Below are 27,440 nucleotides of genomic sequence, written 5' to 3'. Positions count from 1 at the left end.
GTCTTTGGTTCACCTGCCCGCCTCCAGCTATTCCGCCGGTGAGCTCGCAGTTTCAGCTGCGCGAGCTCCAGGCAGAGGCCGACATGTTATTAAGGAAAAGGGCGATAGAAGACGTACCTCAGCCTCAAAGGGGAAGAGATCTGTACTCACGGTTCTTTCTTGTCTGCAAGAAGGACAAGAACGAGTTCAGGCCCATTCTGGACTTGCGGCAAGCAAACAAGTGGATTCGCAGAGAGAGATTTTGCATGCTGTCATTGCAGCAGATTTACCCTCAGGTGCAGCAGGGAGACTGGCTTTGTGCTATAGACCTACAGGATGCGTACTTCCATGTGCCCATTGCACAGAAACACAGAAAGTTCCTGCGATTCCAAGTCTGCACCAATCATTATCAATACACAGTACGGCCATTCGGGCTGAAGTCTGCGCCCAGGACGTTCTCGAAGTGCATGGCAGTGGTAGCCGCACACCTGCGGAAAAACAAGGTGTTTTGTCTACCCGTACCTGGACGACTGGTTGATCAAGGCCTCCTCCTTCTCGGAAGCTCAAGCACACTTCCAGAAGACGTGCTTTCTTCTGAACAAGCTGGGGTTGCACATCAACATGTCCAAGTCTGTTCCGACTCCGGTCCAATGCATACAGTACTTGGGAGCCTCCATCAATACGCTGTCAGCAAGCGTGTCTCCTTCGGAGGAGCGATGGTTATCACTCCTTCGGAAGACTCAGGCTCTTATGACCGGTCCATCTACAACAGTGAGGACGGCATCTTCTCTACTGGGGTCGATGGTCTCTTGTATCTTCCTCACGCCTCACGCACAGGTGCACATGAGAACACTGCAGGCGTGCTTGGAGGATCAGTGGGATCAGAGGACTGGTTCTTGGGACGACAGGATACGACCATCTCTGCATGCTCTTCAGTCTCTGAAGTGGTGGTGTTCAGCGGAGAATCTCCTCAGAGGGGTTCCCTTCCACAAGGACATTCCCGCACAGACGATCGTGATGGATGCGTCTCTCCACGGCTGGGGAGCGCACTCCGGAGACTTACAGATTCAAGGGATGTGGTCTCTGTCGGAGTCCATGTACCACATCAATTTCTTGGAACTCAGAGCTGTTCACTTGGCACTGAAGGCCTTTCATCCGTCCTTTCAGACCAACTCTCTGCTTGTACACACGGACAATACGACCACGATGCATTACCTCAACAAGCAGGGGGGCTCGAGATCACTCACTCTGTCGCAGGAGGCGCAGGCGATCTGGCACTGGCTTCTGGCCAGAGGACTGACGATAACGGCTACCCATCTGCCAGGTGTGCAGAATGTTCAGACGGACGCACTGAGCAAACTGATTCAGGAAAACCACGAATGGGTCATAGCGACAAAGTGCTAGGAGAAGTCTTCGCAAGGTGGGGGACTCCAGACGTAGATCTGTTTGCCACCGCCGAAAACAGGAAATGCCGAGACTTCGCCTCCAGATACTACCAGCAGGGGACGTTGGGGAATGCCCTATGAATCAACTGGTCGAACAGCTTTCTGTACGCTTTTCCACCCATTTCCCTGATTCCGGTGGTGCTCATCAAGCTGTCTTGGTCCAGGGCGCGGATGATATTGATCGCCCCGGAATGGCCCAGGCAGTGGTGGTTCATGGACCTGCTTTACCGGTCTCTCCTTCCTCACATACGGTTGCCGTGCAGGCCGGACCTTCTCACGAAGTTCGGGGGGAAGATGGTGCACCCGAACCTCTCGTCTTTGAGTTTGGTGGCATGGCTCCTGATATAGTGCAATATGGCCATTTCAATCTGCCCAAAGATTGTATGGACATACTGAAGGAGTCTAGGCGACCTTCAACTAGGACTTCTTATGCTTACAAGTGGAAGAGATTCAGCATCTGGTGCAAGTCCAAGAACTATGACCCTACGACGTGTAAGGAGGATGTCATCCTTCCTTATCTTCTACTTTTGGCCCAGACTGCCTACAGGAAATGCCCTTCACAGACTTCCTTCTTCCAGATCCCTGTGATCAAAGATTTTTTGTAAGGCTTGAAGAAAGTATTCCCTCCTGTCTGGCTTCCTTCACCTTCATGGGAATTGAATGTGGTGCTTGTAGGAAGGTGGATATCTGACTATGGTTACCCCCAACTTTTTGCCTAGTGTTTAGCTGGTTTAGCTGGTTTTCGACTTAGTTGGCCTGGGATCCCGCTATTCAGGACCCCAGGCTTCCTGCTCTCTCTGTTAAAATGGATTCCATGTACCTTAGGTGCATATCTAATTGGATACTGGGTCACCTTATCAGTCCCTGTACAGTGTACCTTAGGTACCTAGGGCATAGGTGCACTCAGGGAATTATATAGTGAAAGACCTTGACATATTAGACATAGAATGATATCTGTAGATCTGGCAGATTTAAGAAGATACATGCTCCTCCCCCTCTTTTTGTCTATTAACAATATCTGGACGTCTTTGTGGTTATTAATAACAAAGAATCACAACCTTTCCAGTTAGAACATGAGAAATCAGAGGATTTTGCATGTCTGAAAGTCCGAAGCATTTTTTTTCTATTTCTATTTTTATTTTCGCTTTGTACACGGCCTCGAGTGAAATGCTAGAGCATATACACTTGTTAGGCTTTGTTTCCAGGCGACCGCGAAGATCACATGACTTTTCGGGGGCCCAATAAACACCTAAGTCTCACTGCACAGTCCGCTCACATGACCGGCTTAGGACCTATCAGTAAACTGCTCTTAACTGCAGTGGGCCCATTATGCATCGAAGCTCTTACTGCACAGTCCGATCACATGACCGGCTGAGGATCAATCAGCAAACTGTTCTTAACTGAAGCTTCAACTCCGTTTAGGTACCTCCCCAACCGGCTCGGAAGACGGCGAAGAGGTACCGACGGAGAGGTGAGATGTACCAAAGCTCTTCCTTTCGAAGATCTGCTTTCGCCATTATACTTTCTTTACAAAGGTAAAAGCTTATGACTTGTCAGAACTCTGTCTTAGTACCTCCTTTGAGACCGAGTTTACGTTGGAGTTAAAACGAAATATGAGTGAAGCTCAAATGAGCTGTTCAGCATAATGGCATTTTCTACAGCTTCGTTGGAGGTTGTATTTGTTTGGGGGCGTGAAGACTGGAGATGTAGGACTACTAAGTAGTACTGAACATGTTTACGACACCTCTTTTATATAGACGTTACTAGATAGCGGTCGTCTAGTCCTTATGACACTCTGCTACGATTAACTTGATGAAATCAGCCATGATTCTTTCTCTTACCTGTCATCGTAAGAATCTCTGATCCAATTCATTGTGTTTCTCACATACCTTCTTGAAACAAAAATCTTGTATCATATATCTCTTAGAGTACTGGTGTTTGTTATTTTTAATTGACAGGAAGCGATTACATATCTTTCCTCTTGCTTCCTTTTTAATAGAGCGGTGCTTCCCTCATCCCCTGAGCCGTTGCCAGGCGGGGTGGGGCCCACTACTTCGACTACAAGGGTAAGACGAAGTACACTCTGTCACATGCAAGAATTACATCTAAGTGTCTTCATGTTTGAAAACTATAGAACCAATGTGTTGTTCTACCAAACAATCAGGTTACAGCTAAATGTGGATTCATTACACGTTATTATGTCTATGTGTGTGTGGTCATTTTACTGTTCTGTCTGTGTCTTTTATCTTCCCACCAGTGACATACAATACACCTGCAAGCAAAGACTACACCCAGGAATTCACATATCTTTGCAGTAGCACTATTTAATGTCTAGGTCCTGATGAAAGCATTGGACTCGTTAGTCCCTTCAAATTGCTGAAACATGTTGGCCATCTCTACATCTAGGTAGATATTTGTTAAGTCTACCTTTGCTGCTCTTTTAATATTGGTGGAGCGAGCAATAAACAGAATAAACTCTTCATTCTTGCTCCCTCACCCACTAAGCACATACTTCTTTTTCTTTACAAGCACTGCAAATCACTCACCCCCATACCCACCAACTGGCACTTTGTGACACTCTAACCATACTGGTCACTGCCAGGTCTACAGGAGGTTATGAGATCTGACCTTCCAACTTTACTGGTAGTGGTCCAAATATATGGCTTACAGGAATCCCAAATGATGAAGGGCGGTTCTGAGTGGTGACTGATGGGTATCCTGTTAGGGATCACAGGACACCTATTTATGTTTTTTCTTTGACTTTAAGTGGGTTGTCACAGACATCTTTAGTTCAATGTACCACACATAGATTCTATATATAGACCCTTTGACACTTTTGTGTTTCACATGCACTCAGGGCCTACCAGGGGCTGCAGCATGTATTATGCCACCTCTTGCTGGCCATCCAAATCTGACACAACTGGCTGAACAATCAGCTGGGGCAAGGTGGTGTAATCACCCCTTGCTTTAGATATAGTATACCTATATCTAACCCTAAAATGGACACATATACTCCTATAAGTCACTCCTATGGCAGGCCTTAACAATCCTGGAGGCAGAGTGCTTGGAATTATGTGATATAGTGCTCTGGCATGATCTGAGCCTGTCTACTGCTTTCGGAACCAAGTCCTTTAGCTGTTTCCATGATAACGCTATACCATATACTCTTAAGTGCATTATAACCTCACGGTTATTGCTAACTTTGGCATAGCATTATCAAAACATGTCGAGTAAGGTGTCATACGAATTGGAATACTACCCCCTCGCCAATTCTGGTGACGGGGGTAGCATTCCACCCTTCTAGAGGGACACGACATGTATGTAACTGTGAACCCTGGTTAAAGTTAACTCGAGCCTCAGCATCACAACATGGATGCTGCCACCACAGACACAAGTCTGACCGCCTGCTGCTGGGACTCCTTCCAGTGAGGGAGGCTTGGACAAAGGGTTTCCTGCCTTGGGAGGTGCTAGCACCACCCCAGACAGGATTTTGTGTATTAGGTAGGACAGGGCTGAAAGGACTGAGACATGCCTGGGGCACACAAGGTGCCCAGTGCATACACCGGCTCAAACCAGTTGCTGGGGCACGCCAGCCCAGCTCTGGCGCGACACCGGACAAAGGATAGGGGGTGTAACCACCCCCCTTCCTGGTCCCACCCATGGGAGGGACCTAGTGATAGTGCAGCCCCCTTTAGGAGAAAAGGTAGGAGCTGGTCCTATTCCAAATTAGATTATCCTGATTTGAAACTCTACAAGAAGAAACTCTGGACTTTGACGTTCTGCTCCACAGAAGACTGAAGAAATCTCCCTTGTGGGCAAGGAGTGTCCACCCTGCATCTGCAAGCACCATCAAGCGTCCCAGCGGTTCACTTTGTCATCTTCCCGAGTGGATCCAGACTTCAGATCCCAATGAGACCCGGATTCCCAGACCTCTCTGACCTCTACCTACATCTGCAGCACAGCTGAGATCCGTGGGTGCGACGAGACACGTGGGACTGGCCATCTTGAAGAAACTGCACTTCGCTTCCAGCATGACTTCAGAGGCATCCTCGACAAAGTGCTTTGGGGATTGAGAAGCCCCAGTCCCGAGCAGCTCCTACACAGAAGATCAGCCCTCCAGCATCCACGAGATCTGCGTGCGGCCCTTTTGCTTGATTGCTGCTCGACGCGTTGTCTGGTCACTTGCCGGCTGGCTAGTGGCCTCCTAGACGACGATCCTTGAAATCCACACCGCTGGTCTGGTTGCTCCAGACTGGCCCCTGCTTCCCTGCAAAGGAGAAGCACCCCGGACCCTCCTGGTTCGCACCAGACGCCTTTTCCACTCACCGCATGGGTTGCCTTTGCCAAGGCCTGTTGATGCCGATTACGGATCCAACACTGCCGACAGCGAGAGCCTGCGTGGGACAGGTCGTGCCTCCATCCTGGTCATCGAAGACACCACCTGGTCCACATGGCTGCTGAGTCAAGCGTCCACTCTTCACCTGATCGCGACGACAGCATCTGGTTCCTTCCTGGTTCCATTCTAGTCACTGGCTAGTGACTTTGAACATTGTCCCCTCTGCTTTCAGGTCTTCAGCATTCCTGATCCACCCTTGGATCACACCGGACATCTTCCTCCTGGTCCCCTGCAGCATCTTTTCTTTCAGGCTCCATAGACTTCAACGCAGAAACCCGACACGACTTCGCACCTATGCACCCGCAGCCCGTGGGTGAGGTAACAAGAGCATTTCGGTGCTCAAAGGTAGATCGACTCTCCTAGTGTCCAGTTTCACAGTCGTTTTAGTCCTAACTAGTCAGGATTGTCCGTACTCACCTTTTTCTTGAACTTTACTGTCCATAGACGTTGTTACGCATCTCGCGTGTGAGTTCACACTCTGCACACACGCTCTGTGGGCCTCCTATTACTTACCTAAAGTTAGGATAGTATAGTCCCAGCGATCCTACAGCCTCTGGACAGCTCCATTCCTTCTATCGACTTCCTTATACCACTTGTTTAGTATATGGTTTGTTGTGCCCCTAGGGCAACATTGTAACTTGTGCAACTTTACGTATTTTTCTTAAGAGTCTTGTCATGTGCTTAGCCCTCTGATCTCATAAAGAGTTCAGAGGTGTTTGTTAGTTAATAAATATCTTGTTTATTTTCATAACTACCTGTGTGGTGTCCTTTCATTTGGTATTCAAGGGGTTATATGTGGTAAAACAGCTTGCTTCACATGCCAAAAGAGTTTAGCCTAAGACTGCTTTGTCCATGCTACCATTAGGATCGCTGGTCTATAAGGTTGACTTACAACCAATCACCATAAGGGTTGTTTGGACTGATACAAGGTGATCACTAGAATTAGTGAGCATCATATATCAGGCCAACTTCTCACATTGGTGTGCAGCGGTTGGGATTTGAGCTTGCTGTTGTTTTTACCAAATATAATCTTGAGATATCATTTGAAAGATCACATAAGGTACCATAGGTACATATAACAAAGCTTAGAAATACTCTGAGTTCTACTGAACCAGCTGTTGTTTTAGAAAGGGAGTAGCACACCCTGACTACAACTCTTAGCAAGGGATCAGTAGGAAAACCCCACAGTGTAGGTAAGTGCACCACTTACACCTCACTAGAAAGCATGTCTATTACAGGAGATAACACAGTGGCTCCCCTTGTGAATATTGACCCTCCACAGGTCATTTCAAGATATGCAGCCCGCAGCTTCCAGGAGATGAGACAATTGTGTACCTCCAGGAAACTGAAACAGGGTTCTAACCCTGCCCTTCCTTTTCTGATAGGTCTCTTAGAGACATATGATGCAAGAAGGGCTTCTAATCCAGGCCCCTCTGATCTTACAGATGGAAGCATACCTCCAGTAGAAGATGACTCTAACCTCCCTGAGACAGAAGATGTGGAGGAGGATGAATAATCATCTGAAGGAGAGGTAGACAATGGTCCAGTTACAGTCAGCAGACTTACCAGGGCCAACTTAAGCCTACATGAGGATGGAACTGGGGAGCCCCAAACCCATCCACAAGCAGGCCTAACCTTGGGAATAGATGAGTTAGGTCTCACTCCAGTGGCTCTAACAAATCTATTCACACCCATGTCTCTCAGGCATCTTCTCAGAGAGGGATGACATCCCCTCAGAGAAGAGAGAATGAAGCTAAGATGAGGGAAGTGAATCTGAGGATTGAGAGGGAAGAACTTGCCCTTGCCAAAGAGAAACTTGCCTTTACCAGAGAGCAGAAATTGAGTGGGTTAGAACCCACTGGTGGCAGCATTATCTCTAGAGATAAAGACAGGAGTTTTGATAATAGACACCTGAGTAAAATAGTGCCCCCCTTTAAGGTAGGGGATGTCATCCACAAATGGATGACTGCTTTGGAGAGAGCCTGCAAAGTACAGCAGGTACCCCAGAGTCAGTTGGCAGCTATATTGTGGCTCTCCTTTGAAGGTAAAGGTAGAGATAAGCTCTTCACTGTTAGAAATGAGGATGCTACTGATTACCAAGTCCTGAAAAATGTACTGATTGATGGGTTTGGCTTAACAACTGAACAGTACAGGTTGATGTTCAGAGACACCCAGAAAACTCAGGCCCAGGATTGGACTGACTTTGTTGATTGCGCCACTAAGGCTTTGGAAGGCTGGCTACTGGGAAGTAAGGTTACTGATTTCACAGGATTGTATAATCTAATTATGAGAGAGCAAGTCTTAAATAACTGTCAGAACCAGTTATTACACCAGCACCTGGTAGACTCTGATCTGACCTCTCCACAAGAATTGGGTAAGAGGGCAGACAAAGGGGTCAGAACCAGGATTAGGCCTAAGAACCAGAGTGGTGACCAAGAGAAAGAATCAACCAAGCCTCAAAAGAAGGGTGGGAATAAATCTACAGATCAAACCACAAAAGGGCCCCAAAAATCCTCTGAAGGGGTGGGTCCCAGAATCCTTCCAATACCCAAAAGAAACCTTATTGCAATGCCTGCAAACAGGTAGGCCATTGGAAGACTGACAGCAGTTGCCCAAAGGCCAACAATAAGGAAAATATTCCTCCAGGTAATACTCCAACACCTCCTGTTACTACTAGTAGTAATCCCCGAGGTGTGGGAGTGCCCCCAAGAAATTGGTTGGGTATACTTGGGGAAATCAGGTGGACTCTGGTCTAACCAGGTCCCCTACCACAGATACTCCTGTTTGTGAAAATGGCATGGGGTTTGCCAATTTCACTGCTTGTCCCAACACTTTGGACAAGTGAGGAAATAGAAATTTTTACGTAGCCAATGTGTCCCCTGCGTGTACCCCACGTTTAGTGTATGTTCATGTCACCCATGCACTTTCCCTCTCATGCCTGTAATAACAATGCCTCTGCATTTCCGTCCCATGTTAGAATGTCAGTTACCAAGCCTTCCATGAAAGAAACGTTAATTCTGCACTGAGGCCTATGTTGCCCATGTTGCCAATGTATTTGCATGGTGCACGTTTAAAAGTCGAGATGAACCCGTTTTGTGGCTCAGCCGAGCCAGGACCCGAATTCAGGCTCCATGCCTCCCAGACACTCTGAAAGCTGCAGCTCAGCTATGTATCCCTGACCTCTCGCATACTTTCTGCTCAGCCGAGAGGGGCCCAGTCCGGCCTGCCAAGACAGTATTTTGCTCACAATTATCTGCTCTGCTCCACAGAAACACATTCCTGCCTAGCGAAGAAGGTAAACAGAACCCGTCCACAGAGATAGAGCCCAGCCTTTCTGTTTCCGTCTAAGGGATTTACAGAGCTCGCATCCATCGAAGGCCCATGGCCCTCACGCAATGCACGAAGAAATATATGCACACACTGGCTTTTAGTGATGAGCAACCTTTGCTTGAGCGACCTTTACTTCAGACCATACATCCTCCAAACTTAAGATATCAGATAATACCAGGCGTGCAGGTCGTCCTGACACTCAAGGCTTCTCTACTAGAACGAAAGTCAGCTCCCCCCAGCTTCCCCAGTTACACGTCAATTGCACGTCATGACCAAGTGGCGCACACAAGTAGGGTAAAGGTTTCAGCTGACCACGCAGACCCCCTCCATGTATCCACCCACCTATGACACACCTATGACTCCTCAAGGGAACGCCCACGTGTACGCCTTCTTACACGCCCTTTTGCACGCCCATGTGCTCTTATCTCTCGCTTTCGCTTGCTCCGCCTGGAGCGCTCCGCCTTCTCTATGCAACGTAATGTATGTTTAATGTATAAATAATGTACTCTGTGAATAAAGTTCAGAAGACCCTTCCTGAACCTTAGTGGTGATGGAACCTGATTCTCCCTTAACTCGAGTTACTGAAATAAAGCCCTTTTGAATCGGACACCACGGACTCTGCCTCTCATTATATGCATGACCTTTTGTTTAAGTATAGAAATTCCGACAGGGTAATATTTTATTTACCACACAAGTACAAACAGGAGCCCCTCATCAATGGTATAAAGGTTGAGGCCTATAGAGACACAGGGGCTAGCATCACCATGGCGACTGAGAGCCTAGTCCCCTCAAGGCAACTTTTACCTGGTGCCACATACCAGGTAACCAACATTGATGGAGTACAGAGAGATCATCCCATGGCAGTGGTAAAACTCAGCTGGGGACGTGTCACTGGTCCCAAGAGAGTGGCAGTGTCATCAAACTTGCCTGTATATTGTCTACTGGGGAATGATTTAGAGATCTCACCCTGGGCTGAGGTAGAGCAAGAAACCCATTTTAAAATGGTAAATCTCCATGGAAAGGTTAGTGGGGCTGTGATGGCCCCAGTCCAAGATGTCCTCCCTGAACAGGTCAGGAGGGTTGTGCCAGTCTCAGCCCAATCCCAGATAGATTCCTTCCCTGACCAGGTTGGCAGGGCTGTGATGGTCACAGCCCATACCCAAACTGAGTCCCTTCCTGAAAAGGTTGGTGAGGTTGTGATGGCCACAGCCCAAACTCAGACTGATAGTAGTGTTGTGAAGCCTGAAACTATGGATCACTCCACTCAAACAGAGAGCATTGAGGGGGAAGAGAAATCTCCCTCCCACCAGACTCTAGGAAAGGATCAGCCTCCCCAGGGAACTGACCTTGCCCCTTGTGAAGAAACTGCCCCAGAGGTAGTCAGGCCTAGCCTGGCAGAACCCCTGATGTCAGTGGACCCTTCCAAGGTGGGACCCAGTCTGGAGCAGGTAACCTGCCCCTCTCTACCCTGCCTCAGTCAGCCCAGGGCTGTAGAGGACAGGGAGGCCAGTGGTGGACCCCAAAGTGCCCCCTGTCCAAAAGACCTCCCCAATCAGCAGATTAAGGGCGCTGAAGCTAGCAGACCTAGCCAAGTGAAACTAAAACAAACTCCTGAGGGATCCCCCTTAAACTTAGTTAGGGACCTCCCACAGATGGACACTGTTGGCACAGTCAAACCTGGGACCTAAGGGCCCCAAACCTGACCTGTCCCTCCAGTAAGCCAAACAGAGGGACCCAGCCTCCAGCTTTAGGTAGCCAGAGGCTGACCCTGAGAGCACACTGCAACTCAGTCCTGGAAAGAAAGGCATATATGGTGGTTAGTGATTGGAGGAAGTTGAGCCCAACATTAGAGGAGCCTCACTTCAGTACTCCATCCCAGCACCAGCCTTTTACTTTGCCAAAACACACCACAGGTAGAGATTCCCTATGGTGGAGACCCTCAGATACCCTTAGGGTGAGGGATTGCTTAGTGGACCATGAGATAGGGGTACCCATGCCAGTGCATGCATCTCCTCATATGGCCACTCAGGCAATATAGGCTTACCTGGTTACCTGGTCAAGGATAACCTTATCTCCTTTCGTTTGAGGGGGGGGTTGTGTAGGAAGGTGGATATCTGACTATGGTTACCCCCAACTGTTTGCCTAGTGTTTAGCTGGTTTTCGACTTAGTTGGCCTGGGATCCTGCTATTCAGGACCCCAGGCTTCCTGCTCTCTGTGTTAAAATGGATTCCATGTTATTTTGGTACATATCTAATTGGATCTGGGTCACCTTATCAGTCCCTGTACAGTGTACCTTAGGTACCTAGGGCATAGGTGCACTCAGGGCCTACCAGGGGCTGCAGCATGTATTATGCCAACCCTGGCTGGCCATCCAAATCTAACACAACTGGCTGATCAATAAGCTGGGGCAAGGTGGTGTAATCACCCCTTGCTTTAGATATAGTATACCTATATCTAACCCTAAAATGGACACATATACTCCTATAAGTCACTCCTATGGCAGGCCTTAACAATCCTGGAGGCAGAGTGCTTGGAATTATGTGAGATAGTGCTCTGGCATGAGCTGAGCCTGTCTACAGCTTTCGGAACCAAGTCCTTTAGCTGTTTCTATGATAACGCTATACCATATACTCTTCAGTGCATTATAACCTCGCGGTTATTGCTAACTTTGGCATAGCATTATCAAAACATGTCGAGTAAGGTGTCATACGAATTGGAATACTACCCCCTCACCAGTTCTGGCGACGGGGGTAGCATTCCACCCTTCTAGAGGGACAGGACATGTATGTAACTGTGCCCCAGCTCTGGCGCGACACCGGACAAAGGATAGGGGGTGTAGCCACCCCCCTTCCGGGTCCCACCCATGGGAGGGACCTAGTGATAGTGCAGCCCCCTTTAGGAGAAAAGGTAGGAGCTGGTCCCATTCCAAATTAGATTATCCTGATTTGAAACTCTACAAGAAGAAACTCTGGACTTCGACGTTCTGCTCCACAGAAGACTGAAGAAATCTCCCTTGTGGGCAAGGAGTGTCCACCCTGCATCTGCAGGCACCATCAAGCGTCCCAGCGGTTCACTTTGTCATCTTCCCGAGTGGATCCAGACTTCAGAGCCCGACGAGACCCAGATTCCCAGACCTCTCCGACCTCTACCTACATCTGCAGCACAGCTGAGATCTGTGGGTGCGACGAGACACGTGGGACCGACTATCTTGGAGAAACTGCACTTCGCTTCCAGAACGACTTCAGAGGCATCCTCGACGGAGTGCTTTGGGGATTGAGAAGCCCCAGTCCCGAGCAGCTCCTGCACAGAAGATCAGCCCTCCAGCACCCACGAGATCTGCGTGGGGCCCTTTTGCTTGATTGCTGCTCGACGCGTTGTCTGGTCACTTGCCGGCTGGCTAGTGGCCTCCTAGACGACTATCCTTGAAATCCACACTGCTGGTCTGGTTGCTCCAGACTGGCCCCTGCTTCCCTGCAAAGGAGAAGAACCCCGGACCCTCCTGGTCTGCACCAGACGCCTTTTCCACTCACCGCGTGGGTTGCCTTTGCCAAGGCCTGTTGACGCCGATTCCGAATCCAACACTGCCGACAGCGAGGGCCAGCATGGGACAGCTCGTACCTCCATCCTGGTCATCGAAGACACCACCTGGTCCACGTGGCTGCAGAGTCAAGCGTCCATTCTTCACCTGATCGCGACAACAGCATCTGGTTCCTTCCTGGTTCCACTCCAGTCACTGGCTAGTGACTTTGAACATTGTCCCCTCTGCTTTCAGGTCTTCAGCATTCCTGATCCACCCTTGGATCACACCGGACATCTTCCTCCTGGTCGCCTGCAGCATCTTTTCTTTCAGGCTCCATAGACTTCAACGCAGAAACCCGACACGACTTCGCACCTATGCACCCACAGCCCGTGGGTGAGGTAACAAGAGCATTTTGGTGCTCAAGGGTAGATCGACTCTCCTATTGTCCAGTTTCACAGTTGTTTTAGTCCTAACTAGTCAGGATTGTCCGTACTCACCTTTTTCTTGAACTGTACTGTCCATAGACGTTGTTACGCATCTCACGTGTGAGTTCACACTCTGCACATGCATTCCGTGGGCCTCCTATTACTTACCTAAAGTTAGGATAGTGTAGTCCCAGCGATCCTACAGCCTCTGGAAAGCTCCATTCCTTCTATCGACTTCCTTATACCACTTGTTTAGTATATGGTTTGTTGTGCCCCTAGGGCAACATTGTAGTTTGTGCAACTTAACCTATTTTTCTTAAGAGTCTTGTCATGTGCTTAGCCCTCTGATCTCATAAAGAGTTCAGAGGTGTTGGTTAGTTAATAAATATCTTGTTTATTTTCATAACTACCTGTGTGGTGTCCTTTCGATTGGTGTTCAAGGGGTTATATGTGGTAAAACAGCTGGCTTCACATGCCAAAAGAGTTTAGCCTAAGACTGCTTTGTCCATGCTACCATTAGGATAGCTGGTCTATAAGGTTGACTTACAACCAATTACCATAAGGGTTGTTTGGACTGATACAAGGTGATCACTAGAATTAGTGAGCATCATATATCAGGCCAACTTCTCACAGTGCTGTCCAGATTGATGAAGGAGCCATTTGAACCTATTCATAAGGTTTCGTTGCAGCACCTGTCCTTGAAGGCGGCGTTCCTCGTGGCCATCACATCGGCCCGCAGGGTGAGTGAAATTCAGGCGTTGTGTTGTCAAGAACCTTATACTGTATTTCATGCTGCTAAGGTTGTTATGCGCATTCACCCTAAATTTCTTCCCAAGGTTATTTCTGATTTTCATGTCAACCAGACCATAACTTTGCCTATGTTTTTTCAGAATTCTTCATCTCCAGCGGAAAGGTCTCTACATTCCCTGGATGTTAGGAGGGTGTTGAAATGTTATCTGGATAAAACCAAAGATATTCGTAGGTCAGACCAATTGTTTATCAATTATGGATCAGTCAGGACTGGTCTTGATACCTCCAAACAGTCCATTTCTAGGTGGATTGTGTCCTGTATACAATTGTGTTACCAAAAGGCTAATAAGACCTTAGGAGGTAAACCTAAGGCTCATTACACCAGGGGCAAAGCTGCCACGACTGCTTTGCTACGTAATGTTCCAATTGCAGAAATCTGCAAGGCGGTCACTTGGAAGTCGGTCCATACCTTTGCTAAGCATTACTGTCTGGACACTGATGCCAGGACAGACGCTCAGGTTGGGCAGGCTTCGCTGCGAAATCTGTTCGCACAGTAGTGGTGTTATTTCTTTATTCTCCATCGCCGCTTTGGTGTGGGGATGGGCTTGCCATTCTATTCACTAGATTATGACTATACACAGAGATCCCCTACTACAGAAGGAGTAGTTTCTGTCCTGTAACTCCAGTTCTGTAGTAGGGGTATCTCTGTTAGTCATAACCACCCGCCCTCCTCCCCGGTGGAGTAAGATATTCATGTAAGGAATGCTACAGGTCTGGCGTGTTACGCCTTCAAAAAGAACTGAAAGTAAAAGGGACCTGCTGTGAATTCTGGGATACTGGGAGAAGTTCTGGAGAGTTCTCTTAAAGGCACAGTATCCTGTTTGAGCCACATAATGGCAGCCTATGGGGCTTGTCTGTCCATTCCTTCTTCTCTATCATTCCAGAGGCTTTTGCTGGTAGAGGCAAGTTTCTCTGTGGATGAAACTGGGCAGGTTGTGCTGTTTGTGTGGATTTTTGGTGGAATTTTTAGTTGAAGTACTGGACAGTGTAGCCTGTGGATATAGGCTGCATTATCTGTCTTTAAATTCTCTCTTAAGTGTCTTTGCAGTTCTGCAATTTTTTGACAATTTAAGAGATTATTTTTGATTGCTCCGGGGGTCCACGCACATGGGCGGGACTATTCACTAGATTATGAATATAACATAGATACCCCTACTACAGAACTGGAGTTACAGGACAAAAACTACTCCTTCTATTGCGCAGAAGCAGAAGTTTTCCCTCCAAGCATATCACGTGGGCATGACAGACGCATGCGCAGTAGAAAATCCCGCGTAGCAGCAGCCATTTTAGTGCAAGCGGATTATTGTTAGTAAAAGCACATTGACAAGCTTCCTTTAGATACCTATTATGTCATGTATTGCAATATTAATAAGACAAAAACATGTTAATTAGTACATTAATGTTATTACAAGAGGGTTGAGTACAAGTCACTTTACGTGTAAAACCTTGCTCCATCACTACGTTAACACAGCGTGGTTTTCCCGCAGTAGACTGCAATATGCAAAGTTGCGTTAAGCTAATTATGAGATAAATATCACACGTTAATGTCCCTTAATGTCTCTAGTTTAGATCCTGTGGGCAGGTTAGTTTGGCAGACGTCTTCTGATGCCTGCCAATTACATATCCATAACACAGTCCCTGTTACATACAGGATAGACCGGACCCACGTTTTTCTAACACACATTCGGTTACCACCTGTTCCGTGGGTAAATTATGCGAACAGTGGTTGCAGCACTCAAAACTATCGTCTGTGAAACAACATTTAACGTTGTTATCTAATATCATTTATTTGGTCGACTTTATCAAGGGCCCACCTGGTCCAAGAACAAAACGATTAATTTACCCAGTTTACAATCAAATATGGAAGCTTTCACAAATTGAAGCAGCTTCTCCTTTAAGGGAAATAGATCAGGCAAATCTAGAAAAGATACTTGCTGTTGTTGACAATAGTATTAACACACTGTCTTCCCGCATTTACACATTAGATGGTATTGTTTCATCGGTTGTTGATAATGTACAAGATGATATGTCTGTGTTATATCATGGTCAAAATCAATTGCGTTCTGTGATGCAGTTTGCATGGATTTTACAGACTTAAAAAATGGGGAAAGTACCATGGGATTATTTAAACGCATCTGCTTTGCTTTTACCATTTAATTTGACAGACAAACAGCAATTTATGTCCATGAAAGATGCAACATACACTCTACTACACATAGAAAAGATAGACTTTACCCTTCTCCGTGGCTGAGACTGACTCTGCTGTCTGGCTCATACATGGAGTTATCACTTTACCATTCCCATTGTTTAAATTTAGCTCCTGCATGAAGCATTACCCGCTAGGCCGCTATGAACCCTTAGGTGGCACCTTTCTGCATGAAGTGTGTCCTTGCCTTTCACATACAGATGCCTGCGGGATGACAAAGAGGTATACCTTACAGGGGAGTCCTGTGATTCTACAGTAGGTCGTTCCCTTGTTTACAAAAACATACAATTACACGGGGCCTGCAGTGTTACCGCCCGAACCTTGCATGTGTTTTAGAAGGTATTCCAGTTCCAGCTATAAAACCCACTTTCATACTGCTTGCTAATGGTAGCTATCTTCTTTTAAATAACCAAGAATGTTGCGGTTTACTGGCTGGCATACCGTACATTGTGACAGTTTCACAGCGTGTAGTTTGCTGTAAAAAATAGCTTTTTCCACCCCGCATGGGAAGCTCGATAACTCAATTGTTGATAAAACATCAAGGAACATAAGCTGCGTGCAATGACTACAGCGTCCAGCTCAATAACATAATAGAACGTAATTGTGACTGCCAGTGCTGTAGTATGGACAAATCTTGTTCTAGTACATCAATAGCAGAAGATGCAATGTTGCATAAATCCTGGATGTTAACGTAGCCATACCATTATCAACTATGGCTAACACCTTTTCTAAAATTATCCTATTTCTCATAGTCTCTCTGCTGCTTCTTGTTGGGAGATTTTTCCAAATTTCATTATAGACAGCATAATAGCAATGTTTGTGACGTGGCTTTCTGGGACCTAATAAAAAATCCCTTAGGTCCACATCGTCTGTTAATAAGAATAAGTGTTGTTTCACGTGTGTTAATGTTGAGGTTTTTAGCCAATCGAGGTATAACTTCCCAACACTGTATGATGTCACCACCCATGTTCTCTTTGTACATAGCGTGGGTCTGGTCTATGGGTACTGAACCCTTCGGTGGTACCCCTGAATCTTTCTTGACACCTATTAGTGTTCGTGGGCCAAACCAACCATCCCTTCCAATTGTGGTCTGATCTATTGTATTGTAAATTGTCATCTAATGTAGCCCCTTTCTGTGATGGAAAAATTGCCCCCGGCCTGTGATGGTGTTGGAATTAGAGGTCTATTTAAATCCTTGTTCTTGGCTATTCCAAGGCAGGAAGTCTGTTGCACAGTCTAATTTAGAAATATCATCTGCTGAGGAATGAGCCATGGTCTAGATAGCGCTTCTGTTCCCTGGACCTGCCAGTCTCTAGAACCCCAGACTGATTTTAAGTCTATAGTGTCTTTCCATAAGTCAAACCCCTGTTCAGACAATTGGGTAATAAAAGAAGCAGAGTAAATCTATTTTGTGTTAGTCAACATATTTTTCTGTGCAGGGGTAGGTGCAACCTTAGTAATATGAGGTTGGTGTGAAATATTAAACCCTGAAAAATCTGAACATTTTTGTGCAAATGTTTTCAAACTACTCTTTGGCAATATTGGGCAATGTTCCCATTAGTGATGTGTGAAAACATTTCTAGGGTTACTGGATTTGTGTAAAAAATGATGACCATAATGTTGGTACCAATACATGGTGTTAAGTTCTGATGTGTCTTATAACATTTAATTGCTAGAATTTAGGCAGATTGTTCTAAATCACACAACATATTATTTAAAATGAATCAAAATCTCAATCATCTGAAAATGTACTGGAGGTAATTATATAATTTAGGGAATTTTTAAATAAATGCTGTATTTTCAAAAGTTCTGTCGGTCCGAATATATCAACCTTGTCCCATACTATACCACCAGGTATAGGAACTGCTGTAATGTTCAGATGACAAGTCTCTTTGTTCACGATGTGAGGAAACATGAGGTTTCAGGAGCAAGTTCTCTTTTAATGCAGCAGAGCTTTGGTGAAGGTAAGTTCCATTAACAAGTAAGAAGAAGACAGCTACTAAGCCTAACCAGAAGATAAAGAAAGGTATCCCGGTGCTTATCCAAACTTTTATCCAAGGTGACACCAGGTAGGGCTTTTTTAAGAAAAGTCTTTAATTTGTTGTTTACGAGAAATTGGGGCTGGCGTTGTTTCAGGTTCACTTGGATCCAAAGAAAATGTATCAAAGTTGATGAAATAGCCAGATGCAGTTCAATCAATTTTAGGTAGCTCAGCAGGTTTTGTTGAACTTGTAGATGGTGCTTGTTGAGGCATATTTATGTAGACATCAGTGTTAAGTCAAATTGAAATTTGTCTAGCTTCTTGATTTATATACCTAGTTCAAGGGGAACGAGTTCCATTGCATTGTTACGTAGTCCATCATTCCGTACGGGTGGCTCTTCGAAGCTGATGAGTATTTCTGTTTGAACTTTCTGTTTGGTAGCGAGGGGAGGGCGTGGGCTATGCTCGAGCCCATGAGGCCTACTATTCACTATCAGCCACATAGTGTGCTTTCATCAGATCAAATGAGACAAATCTTTTCCCGCTTTTCCGGCAAAAGGTGGCAGAAGTACAGTTCTTGTTCCTTCAAAGGCAAGGCCCAGCACAGGCTTTGGTAGGATGGCCCAAATTATTTTTTGTCCGTTATCTTTTCCCTGACCAGATCCCCGACTTTTGGAATCCAGACAGGTCTTGCCATGACTGACTTGACTTCCCCAGTGGCGAACCTTTTCACTTGGACAATGCCCTGTAGAGCCTGTGATTCATTCAGTTCCTGTAAAACAGTCAAAGGTTTATTGATGTCAAATGGTTTTTCATCCGCTACTGTGCCTTCACAATCTAGATCAGGAACCCACATTCTCATCCCAATTAGGACCTCATAAAGAGTGACCCCTTTAGAGAGCCTCTTGGCATAATGTTTGAGGCCCTCTGAACCCCATATAGGTGATTTACCCAACTACCACCCACTCTTAATATTCTAGCTGTTAATGATTGCTTTAAGTCTCGTTTTTTCCTCTCCACTACCAAATTTCCCTTTGGATGCTAAGGAGAGAAATACCGCAATACTACTCCCAAACCTCCCATGGACTCCTTGTAAGCCCTAGAGCTAAACGCGGGGCCACAGTCAGAATGTAATGTGCCAACTGTGTATGTCCCTATAAAGACTCGCAAATCTTTGATAACATTCGAGCGCCAGCCGAACGCTGAGGCCATACCCATAGGAATCTCGAGCAGGAATCCACTGCAACCATTATGTACTTGTAGGCCCCATCAGATTGTAAGTGGCTGCAGTGGTCCAAAGAGCCACAATAGAGAGGTCTGTCTGATATCAGCAATGGTGTCTGCTCTGGACAGGTTATGGTAGAGCCCATCATCTGTTGACAGAGGATGCACTTTAAGACATAATCTTTGGTCAGCTTCGTTAACCCTGGCCACCAATAGCGTTGTTTCAATAAAGAAACAGTCACTGTAACTCCTGCGTGTGCAGAGCCCACACCCTTGTGTGCAACTAATATTAAGCCTAATCTGCGATCCATGTTATTACTCTCTCCCCCACTCCTGGAATTTGAGCAAATGGAACGATGTTTGCATCTGACTTGTAGGAGTATTTGAGTTGAAAACCTTTCGGAAGTGCTTTGTTGTCTTTGTGTGAAGCAATGATAGCTACCATTATCTGTCTGTCTATTCTCGTTTTTGAACGAGTGATGACAGCTATCGATGCATTTCGTACTGCCCCCTTCGCGGCTTCACAAGCCAATGTATTCCCATCAACGTGAATGCCATCACGTTGATGACTCAGCTTGTGTATCACGTGAGCTCTTAGTAGCTTGTTTTTCATCTCAACTGCCTGTTCCCATAGCATTTTGTGCTTAATTGTGCCACCTTTTGAGTCTTTGAACCCATTTTATCCCCAGTAGTGAAGATATTCATTGTATGACTGGACACAGTAAAAGGAATCGCATACTATTAGTGTGGGGAATCCTCGATCCGTATTTATCAGTGCCAGTAAAAGAGCTTTTAGTTCGTCTAACTGACCCATGCAGTCAACTAGAAACTGAGTCTTTGTACAGCTTGAATGAAACTTACCATCTCGCATATGACCTTTTACAATCGCACACGTGGCGCTGTATTGTTGTTTACTTCCTATGGCCTGTTGTGCAGATCCGTCAGTGTAAATTATGCATTCATACTGATATAGAGGCATTATTTCATTCGGGGGAGGATATTCTTATTCATATTGCAGAAATTATTGTGTTTTTAGATTTGGATCATATCTGTATTCTACATCTGATGCAGTGAGAGTTTTAGCCCATCCATCTAGGATATAACGCTTTAGCGTTAGGAACGCTTGCCTTTGTAGCAGCCTCTAAGGCTGGTACTGGAGTCACGACAATTATTTGTGTCCCCTGAGCCAGTGCTCCTTCTCTCACTACAGCAGTCTGTACTGCTGTCCGAATCTTTACTGTGGATGTGAACCGCATCTCAGCATTTGTGTACAAGTGTGATTTGTAAGCAATGGGTACTGTTTCTCCTTCATTATATGTGAGGTATGTGTACCCAGATTGACCCGCAACTATACGGATCACCAGGTAGAGGACATTTACGCATGTCTGTAAGTGTTTAGACGCCATCATGTCAGCCTAGAGGGTACAAAGTGTATCTGTGTGTTCCTGTGTCCATTGCCTAACTGAAAAATCAGGTCTTATGAGGTCGAAGGAAAGTTTAACCCTTTCTGCGTAATTCAAAATATATGTTCTGCCAAAATTCTGGAATCCCAGTATGGATTGTACATTTTTCAGTGATTTTGGAGGTTGGAGGTTGGAGCAGCGCACACTTTTCTAGAAAGTTAGCTGCCAGGTTTTTTCCTTCACTTGAAAGCTCATAACCTAAAAATAGGAAATTGAGGTGGGCTGTTTTTAATTGTTTAAAGTTATACTTGTAGCCCTCAGAGGCAAATCACAAAATTATGGTGTTCACCCTGGTCAAGTGTTCCTCAAGGTCATCATCCATCAGATAAATATCATCTACATAGAAAAATGCCTCTGTGTCCAGATTTTGAAGTAGCTCAGTTACCCTGGCGGAAAACAATCCCGGGCTGTTCTTATACCCCCCGGGGGAGTTGAAAAAATTGACGCTGGGACCCCAGCCCTGAGAAGGCTGTCAAAAGCTGATACAGATCTGATGTCATATTGAGCGCCAGCAAAAGATAATGACAAGCAGCATTGATTTCAACATTTTCCATAATAAAATATCTGTGTTAGTGTAAAAAACACATTAAAGAGAAAGGAGAAAATAACATTTGAACAACAAACAATAGTGTCATACCAATATCTCAGGCACTATATTCAGGCAGAAAAATCCCTTTGAGATATCCAGTTTTGTTTTATATTTTTCCCGCACAATGTTATTCATTAATGCATCACTGTGTGCGTTTTGTACTGCAAATGTTTTTGTGCATGAATTTAGATGTCTGTAATCCAAAACTAGACGATATGTATTGTCAGGTTTCATTACCAGAAACAAAGGATTATTCATTGTTCATTCATTGAGGAGGTGCGAGTTTCAATCGCCCCTGGTATTCATGTTGATCTAAGATCTCCCTGACCTTTTTTTTAGCTTCCTGTTTTATTGGATATTGTCTCTGTGGATCTGGAGTAGATTTCAGTGGTATCACGTGGTGAGTTGACTCGTCTTCCCACCCAACATGGTTTTGATATAGTCCTGGGGCAAGGGTTACTGCCCACTCCCGCGCATATGTATGTTTTAAATATTGGGGAATGAGGTCGGAAAAATCTGGCATAATTACCATTTCCCCTTTTTGGCCATCCATAACAATACCAGACGGGCAATCTTTTTCAGCTAATAAAATGTCATAGCCAAAAGTCAAGTTCTCCCAAAAGAGACCTTTAATTTTCTTGGGTTTGTCCCCCTCCATCCGGAGTGTTATGTCATGTAACCTATGTGGGACGCTTACCCTAATATCAGGCATTTGCACCGTGATATGTTTACTCAACTCCGCTGTCACCAGAAATTCCATCAGGTTCTGGCGAGCTATTGTTACTTCTGCTGCGCTATCTAGCATCGTCAGAGCCCATTCCCGCATTGCCCAAATACTACTTATGGTATTCACAGAAGTTAGGATTTAGTCTTAAGTTTGTCTTAAGACAAACTTAAGATAAAATCATAACTTCTGTGATTACCATAAGAAGTAAGTTTAGGATTTTATCTTAAGTTAGTTCTGTGAATTGGGCCCTATGTTCTCAGGATTCTGGGCATGTCTGATCTTGAGTCCTCTTACTTTTTTTTTTTAAATTGAGGTTTAGGTTTTAGTTTTTCTTCTTTCTTAGGTGCATAGTACGCAGTGCGTTGCGTGTCTCTGGACTTTGTACGCTCCTTCTGTCTGTGTTCCGAACATCCTTCTCTCTCTCTGAGTTTTTCTAAGGGCCCTGAAATGAACGAGAGGAATGTGTATCAGTGCCCGGATACCTTTCAGGTTTTCTAATGTTGTCCCTATTCCAAAGGTTATACCTCCAGGGACGTAACACAGGCCCCTGCAGAACCTATGGTGCAGGAAGCACCCACACTCCAGGGGCCTCCTTCACAGCCGCACAGCCAGCAACCACTTACTTCACTGTGCAGTGTAACTACTGCACTGCTCTGGTGTTTAATATACATCATCATCTGCCAGGAGGTGGTTACGGCCAACCGGCCAGGCTGGTTCAGCTGTGCTCTCAGTGGGGTGTTTGCAACATTGTTTATTTTCCGCCGAGCCAGAAAATTAAGTCATAACCTGGGCAGTGCGAACCGGTGGAAGTTATGTATGAAAATTAGTTTTGTTTTTTAAGCCGCCAATACTCGCACCTCCACATGTGCCTCTCATCATGGTGCCCTGCTGTGACTAACAGGACCAGTTTGCCTGGAGGCTTCTCATCAAAGCCGTTGGTCTAGTAGTCACTCTGGAGACTGATGTCCACCTGTCCGTGGAGCCGCTGCAGCTGCTACCATTATGCTGCAAAGGGGGGATTAAACGGACGGTTTTGAGGACACTCATGCACAGCGCTGGTGAAATACAAACGCCAGCAACCATCCTGCCAGACAGTCAGCCACCCTTCAAAGGGGTGTGCTCAGAGAAGGATGCCAGCCACATTCATGTGGAATAAAAGCTGGCACCGGAACAAAGCCTGGCCCCGGAAGACTCAGTCCATCGAGGTCAGGTGAGCTTCAATCATCTTAGATTTAATGGTATTATTATATCTATAGTATGAACGCATGAGCCAAGCAGTTCACACCTCCTGCTGGTTTGTATCATAGTGCCTAGAAGGCTGCAGCTATTATGTCTCACTTACCACTTACTTCATGGCAATGTCATTTTAGATTAAGCCTCGTGTTAGTTAGGCACTACTTACCTTGCCAATTGACAGGCAGGGAATAATCACATAGTGTGCAGAGAATCCACTTGGCTAGGAAATAACAGTCTGTGCTTTAGAAGAGCGATGTTGAAATTGAGCATAATTGTTTTCTGCACCTATAATAACAGCAGATTCAGAGGGATGTATAATTGTATAGGCCACATATCTGCAAAAGTAAACCATACTAACTGGGCTGTCTTTTGGGTGTGAGGAACTAAGTCTACATTCAGTGCGCTGATTCACATGCACTCAAGAGGCGGCACACAATTAAAAGAGGGGAGGAAGTTTTTTTGGAAGGAAGATTTTATAGTATTGGCTTTTGGCTGCTCCATTTGTTTTTTTTGGTGTGCCTGTTGCAAGTGCAGTGCTTTTTTCAAAGTATGCATTCAACTGTCACAGGTCCTCATATGCGCTGACTTTCTTTGACTGTTTCAGGGCCTATTAGGTCTGCTGTGCAGTGTCAGGTTTTACTGTTATCTTCCTCATATAATTACCAAACCTTGCCCGCAGCTTAAATGGGGAGTCTCTATCTTGGAAATCAGTGGAGTTAGCGGGCAGCAGCTTTCTTTTTCCTTGAGGCACTATCTGCCAAGCCCCGAAGGATAGACCATATGACCAGTCAGTGTGTGGGCAGATTTTATTTGGCGGTTTGTGGCTAGTGCACCAGGTATTACTGTTGATTTCCCTCATAATGTAACAAAGATTACTTGCAGCAAGCCTAGCTGCATGCAGTCTTTTCTACATATTGCAAAAAACTATAGAGCGTGTCTTGACAAGTTCAAATCTGCTTTGATTTGCAAATGCATATGCAACATTTTCTAGTTTGCTAAATGGGGGCACTTTTAGTCTGCTGCCCAGGTTTATTTTCTGTCCCAGTGATGCCCTGGAGTGGGGGTTGTTTCTTTTCCAGTCTGACTGACAGACACAAGTGAGCTCTCTGATAGCTCAGGACTGGACTGTCTGCAGCTCTTCATCCTTTATTACCCTACTACGCCACCATTCAATTTTTTAGCTGTATTGTACTGACAGCCCGAGGCATGCTTTTCTTAATCTCAGTATATTCTCAGACGGACAGGCCTCCAAAATTTACTTGGTGCCTGCTACATAGTGTTGATCCACTATTGATGTCTTGTCAGGCTAAGCTAGTGGCTCACAGCCCCCCTGCAAACTTCATTCTAAGGTGTCTTCATTGCCATGAAAGGCTTTGCCACAATTGTTTTACAGTATGGTCATTTTATAAATAGGTTGTAGGTTAGTGAGATTTCATTTCAGGAGTTTTCTATTAGTTTCAAGATATATTTAGATCTTCTCATTCTTCAAAATATTGTAATTTATGATATTTAGCTCTTTCAATGCATTTCATTCCATGGTTTTAATGGAGAGAAAGTGTCACTCCAAGTGTCAAACATTTGGCAGCTGAATGTTACTCATAAGTATATTGAAACCATTGAAATGTTACACATAAGCAATCGCAAAACTTTGCAGCTTTGACAGACTGTGCACCTCAGAAATGAGGAGGCTGAACATTGCGTAGTGCCTCAGAAAGAAATGTGTGCTGTTGTATAAATAAGAACAACGAACTTCAAGAAAACTATGTTGTGCACTGGTGCTTTGCATCAATTTTAAGATTTTTGAGTTTCTCGCTGCTCAAATGGGTGTAATTGCTGATACTTATATGTCGCCCTTGTCTTCATTGCCTGATTTTGCTAGCGAGAATGTGTCACTCTTAGTCATTGAATGTCACTCATAATTTCACTAAAATTATGAAAATGTCACACATAAGCAATCTGAAAACTTACCAGCTATGTATACCTGATCGTATGGCCAGTGGGTGCACCTCTTCGACCGTGAAAAGACTGTGCATCTTTTTTAGCCTGAACTAGCTGTCTGTCTGTGGTACCTCTAACAAAACCATAAAAGAAGCAGTAGGAATGATGCAGCTATTGTTGTGGGGCAGATACACCGAGAAATCATGCTGTGGCCCTACTTCCTATGAATGCTGATAGAGCAGAATCTGCCTTGTCCCCAAAGAGGCGAGTCCTGTCAAAGGGCATGTCCATAAAGGGCGGCAGAACATCAGTTGAAAAACTTGTCAACCAGGCATGGCGACACTAGTGCCACTGCCTCGTCCAATGGAATCTGTGGTATCCAGGTCCCAATGAATTGAGAATTTGGCAGAGTCATAAATGTCCTGTACGGCTTGGGTTAGGACAGGTCCAAGATCTTCCGGTACACCTGGAAGAACTTGAGTGACTGAATCTCAGAGTGCATGGGAAAAGCTGCCTAGTAGGCAACTGGCATTGACTGGCCTGCAGGCCACACTAGTGGAAAGAAATACCCTCTTCCCAAATCTCTCTACTCTCTATTTCAGGGAGTAGTTGGGAAAGTATTTGGGTGTGTCTGACTGGTGAAAGCCTTCACCATCAAACTCTCAGGAGGGAATTGCTGAGAGAAAAAGGCTGGGTTGCCAGTGGCAGAGTAGTGGTGTCTCACAATTCGGCGACTGACTGGAGGGGCAGAGCAAGGTTTGGCCCAGGCTCCAAAGAGAGTAAGAGTGAGTGCCTCATCGAAAAGGTAGTAGGAGCTCAGAAGAGGTTTGCCCCAGATGGAGTACTTTGGGAGGGACAATCAATTGGATCCCCGGGGTGGGGAGCTGTAGATTGTGCATTATAATGTAGTTCTAAACCCTTTCCTTTAGTGTCTTTTCCAAATCCAATTTCGAGTATGTAACCCGTGGTATGTTGTCCTTCAGCATCTGTTTATTCTCTCCATATCCCATTGCTCTGGGGATTACACAATGTCACAGTTTAATGTTCAATTCCTGCACCTGAGAGATACTTCTATATTTGACTAGAGAGACACTGCACACTGTTGACAGAAATTCGAGTATGAGGATAACCTTCAATGCCAAATGTTTCTTCCAAGAAAATTGATGGCATTGTTTGTGTTTGATTCCCTTAGAAAAGAGTAGTGTACCCATTTGTAGCGAAAATCAACAAGGAAAATCAAGAACTTGTAGGCAATCCAGTGAACCCATAAAGGCTACTGCAAGTTTCTCCCATCCACGATGTGAAAATTCAACAAAAACCAACAGTTGCATATGTCTGTGCAGACTCTTGTCTGTGTTGGCAGAGAAGATACGAGATCACACAAAATGTCCATCGAAGGCATCTCAAGATGGCTGCCAAAAGCCATCCCTAAGCCTTTTAGTGGCTGTCCGATCTTGGTGCAGTCCATTTGCAATGAAAATTAATCTATTACGAAGTTCCATGGGTAGAGCAAAATACCCACCCTTAAGTACAAACTCACTCTCTATACCGAGCTGATCTTGGACCTTGTCGTAGGATTGTAAATCCCTTCGGAGACATTGCACTTTTGGCCATCGCTGTATAATAAGTTTTTTCACATCCGCAAAAGCACAATCACCATACATAGCAACCAACTACTCATCTAATGTGATAGCATTTATAGATCCGAACTCTTTGTTCACCAAGACAATGCAGACCAGAAATTATTAATTCCCCAAGCCAATCCCAAACTTCCTGACCTCCATCTCTGTTTCATTATCGGCACCCAAATCTTAACAAGAAATACGCCTTGGTGTCGTTTTGCCAGAAACAAACCAAACCTCAAAATTAATTCATGCATACAAGACAATAACCTAATAGGTCTCGGTGAGGTCTTCCAAGAACAATTCTATCCAAGCACATAAACTAGTGGCTTGAAGTCAGTGCATAAAATGAACTTGTTCCGAGGACTATACACATGCCTCCCTCTCGATTGTACTTTGATGATATTCTGAACTCTTTAGTGACCCTGAAGCAAAGGCCACAGGGCGTTCTTTGCTAACATCTATCTGTTACAGTGACAATTCCCTTGACACTCCTATTAACTGTAATTATACACATTGCCGCCAATGTGTGGTTGTAGGGCCTGGGC

The sequence above is a fragment of the Lissotriton vulgaris genome, chromosome 1_1 (genome assembly GCF_964263255.1).
Source record: "Lissotriton vulgaris chromosome 1_1, aLisVul1.2, whole genome shotgun sequence".
NCBI lineage: Eukaryota > Metazoa > Chordata > Amphibia > Caudata > Salamandridae > Lissotriton > Lissotriton vulgaris.
The sequence above is the reverse complement of the archived record's forward strand: the minus strand, read 5'-3'. Positions refer to the sequence as shown.